We start from the raw sequence: 3,974 nt of genomic DNA, 5'->3' as shown, positions 1-3,974 counted from the left end.
AACAGAATGCCACTTTTCATATTTTCTTACCTGAGCTTTTCTCAGCTTTTCCCAGTGTCTCCACAGTGTTTACTCCAGATGCATTTCAGGTCTCCACTGCTGTTATTATTTGGGATAATATCCCATAGGTAATTCTACTCTAGTTAAATATGTTAATAAAATAAATATACTGTAAAGACATATGTAGCTATCACCTTTGGAATATTTGATGTGCTCTGAAACAGGCTTGTGTTTAGTCCCCTGATACAATGAGGAGGTCTAGAAGAATAGGAAATAATAACAGAGCCTGCAAGCTTATGTCATGCCAGCTATTTTGTGCCAAATGTTGTTCTCAAGCACCTGGCAAGCACAATTCATTCATTTTCCAAATGTCAGTGGCCAGCCAGCATCTCAGGACATTCCCTCCCAACACAGGGACACTTGATAGGCGCAGTCGGGCAGCTTTTGGCTGCCAGCCTTGTTCCCAAGCCACGTGCACAAACTGTAAGGACGGAAGTGCTGCTTGTTTCTGTTTTTGTTTTGCAAGTGGCAACTTTTTCTGTTATCCTTCCTGTTTATTTTACTCCACCATCAGTATTTCACGGTATTTCAACGGGGCTTTGACAGACGCATATTTGGAATACTGAAAATACTCCATAGGTGCCTAGGCGCAACAGCTGGTTTCTGCTCTAATATTCACGGTACGCTATAAGCACCTAGCTCTCGGGGCCGGCGCAGCTGCGAGAGTGAGGCACGTGCCCTGATCTGCCATATGTGCCATTATTCATCACCGCCCTTTCCAGGACACAGCGCCCAGACCCTGCTGCGTTGGTGGGGTCAGTGCAGGCGTCAGAAGGCCTTTGCCCAGCAGCGGCTGAGCCCAGGCGCTGCTCCACCACCTCCTGCTTTCCAGCTGTAGGTCACATCGCCAGACCTCCACTCTAAAGCTCGTACCTACTGCTGGCTGGCAGTCGTCCAGCTGGTAATGTCGTCCGAATAGCGAACTGAAAGAAGCCTTGTCACCACACAGAGGGTGTCTTCAGCAGGGTATTTGTGTACAGCCTGCCTAGCCAGCCTTTCAGATGCAGGCTTGGCTTCAGCGGACATAATATGACTGCGTACAAACGGTCTTTGAGGTTCTCTGGCTCATAAATGTAACCTAAAAGCTCTTGTCATTTCCATCCAAAATAAATTCAAATATTGCTTATTCTTATGTCTGAAATACATTTTCTTCAATGTTTTCAGTATCTTTAATTTTAGCGTTAAAATGCAAGATGGGTGAACACGGTTTTGAAATGTCAGACGATTAGCTAGTAGTCATAAGGTGTACTGAAAATGTTTGTCCTATTTTTTTCTTCATAAGCCAGCATCTCACATATCTGAACACTTAGCAGTTTGTACCTCTGGCAGCTGAAGCCATCCTTTTATTTTTGTGTCAGTCACTACAGATTTGCAATTTAAACAACTATTAAAAACACTCTGATGCTTAAAATAAAAAAAAAAAGTTTGCAGAAGTGTCCAGAAGCATTAATGATACACTTTACAGCTGGCTATATGCTCTATGCAACTGGTATTCTCACCTATCTGGCAGCAATGGACTATAGAAGTGCTTGGGCTCCTGGGTAAAGGATGAAGCTCACATGTCTACACTGAGTCTCTGAAATGTCTTTGCTGCCTTTGGGCTGCTTGATTGAGAGAAATGGCCACAGCTGCTGGCAGGAAATAGTAAAACTGCAGTTTCTTTCTGTCTGAGAAGGACAGACACTGGACAACTCTGTGTGTGTCTGTGTGTGTGCTAAAAAAACCTCCAAACCCCACCCTGCCTTCCATGAAGAAGTGAGGCTTGGATGAAGCCCTAAACCCTCAAAGGTGTGGAGGTGTCCACATAGCCTTTTGGGGACCTGGCATAAACTAATGCGCACTCATGTAAACCAGAGGAGATTGAGTGAAGTCTGGTTTACTGGAAGGATTCGTTGGCTAGAATTTGTCCTCCATCCTGCAGTTATTAACCTTTAGGTTCATCTTTCCTCTCAGCGTGGTCAGGGCAGGAGATAGGCTGAAAGGTGCAGGGTCAGAGAGGGAAGGCTGATGCCTTGGAGAACTGACATTTGTTTGGAAGGAGGGCTGTATTCATGAACATGTCTTTTACTAGTCATGTTTTGCAACCATTCACTCTGTTCATGTTAACATTTGCACTGGTATGTAGTATGGAGTATCACTCTGGATGCAACTAAAATCCCAAGCAATAGATAGTTTTGTCAAGGACGAGGAGATGGCAGTGCCTGATTTACCAGCACATATGGCCACTGGTGCCAGTGGAGCACTATAGTTTACTCTCTGGCTGAGTCATCTCATCCTGAGGAAGCTGCGTGAAAATAACACTTAACAAGGGTGATAAAGATGGTAGAGATAAAAGAGAGTGAAGAATCTGTTAGCAATATTTCTGCAGTAAGCAGATGACTGAATGTATTTCCAAATGTTACATAATTTCTTGCGTGACTCACAACACCACAGTCTATAGAGCACATGCAACATTTGGTACAGCAGTGAATCAGTGTAAATACCAACAACATTTCTGTAGTCTTAGAAGATGCCCACAGAGAAGTAAACCTGCAAATTTGCATTAACGTTCTTTCAAATAGGGATTATATGGTGGGGTTTTTTTTCTTGTTTTGTCATATCTTTATTAACAGCAGGAAAATCCCATTGTATATTTTTCTTAGAGCAGTTTTACACAAAGAGTCAATCAAATGTACTGCTACCATGTCTGCATTATTGACCTCTTTCTGTGGAACTCAAGCCAGCCTGCTGTAACAGCAAGCTGTTGTTTTCTGCAGGTTTTGGACACAGATGTTTTCCTGAACATTTAATAAAAGGAGGCCTCCTGATAACTTCAATCAATCCCACAATTTAAAAAATGTATGAAAGACCATTTAATATCTTCAGCTGAGAAAGTGAAGGAGGTAGACACCTGTGCAGTCGTCAAAGGCCTGATGCTTCCTTGGTGTTGCTTCCTGGATATTCTTTGAGCTCTAAGCTGTCTTTGCTGTGCTTCAGTGTGGTGCTCTTGCAGGACTGCCTGAAGCTTCCCAGCGCACTCCCTGCTTGTACTCCTTCCTGCACCACACACCCTCTTCAGTTTAGCATTTGTGGATTTTGGCCAATTATCCCCTCTGCTCATGCAGGCCTTCAGTCTAAATCCTCACAGTCTTCTTGACTCTCTACTGCTCACGTTTTCTTCTTCCTACCATTTGTCCTGTCCTAACATCCTCCTACCTTATTTTTGCAGCACACTCTCCTTTAAGCTTCTCTTCCCCCCTGTGTAATTTATGTGTTTCTTTAAAGAAGGGCTCATTCCCCAGTCCCCCAGCTCCCTCCCCTCCCACCTCTGCCTAATGCCCAGGTTCCATAATAACTAGCATAGATTCACAGAACACAGGCCATAAGGAACCCTCCATCATCTTTCAATTGGTAATCTTGTTCAGAGTAAAAATATGAAATCTTACTGTTTCCGTAGTAATTTAATTCAAATACATTATTCTTACAATTAGAGAATTTTTCCTTATGCCTAACTTGAATCTCAATTTTCATGCTATTTAAGTCCATCTGTTTTTGTCTTAATCCCTGCGGGCACTGAAAGCAGCTTCTAGAGCAGCTGTTTGTGTACTGAGGACAGTTACTTCTCAGGCTTCTAACCTCTTCCTATTCCTATCTGACAAACTTCAGTTTTTTTCTGTCTCTGATATATTTTATCTTCTTTGCATTTTTTCTCTCCATAAACAGTCCTTTTTTCTCTTTAACACAGTTAGTTTCCCCATTGCTTTTCCTTTCCCCTCACTTTCTTCCCTTTCCCCATCCTTTCTCCTCTTTTCTGTTTTCGATTTCAACATGTCTGTATCTCCTTCTTCCTAAATATTCGTTTCCAGTCCTTCCAACAATGCCTGTTCTGCTGTATATCATGGGTGCATGTGGAGGCTTGTTGCAATCTATGCCAG

Source organism: Pterocles gutturalis, unplaced genomic scaffold (assembly GCF_000699245.1).
Source record: "Pterocles gutturalis isolate BGI_N339 unplaced genomic scaffold, ASM69924v1 scaffold3499, whole genome shotgun sequence".
Classification (NCBI taxonomy): Eukaryota; Metazoa; Chordata; class Aves; order Pterocliformes; family Pteroclidae; genus Pterocles; species Pterocles gutturalis.
The sequence above is the reverse complement of the archived record's forward strand: the minus strand, read 5'-3'. Positions refer to the sequence as shown.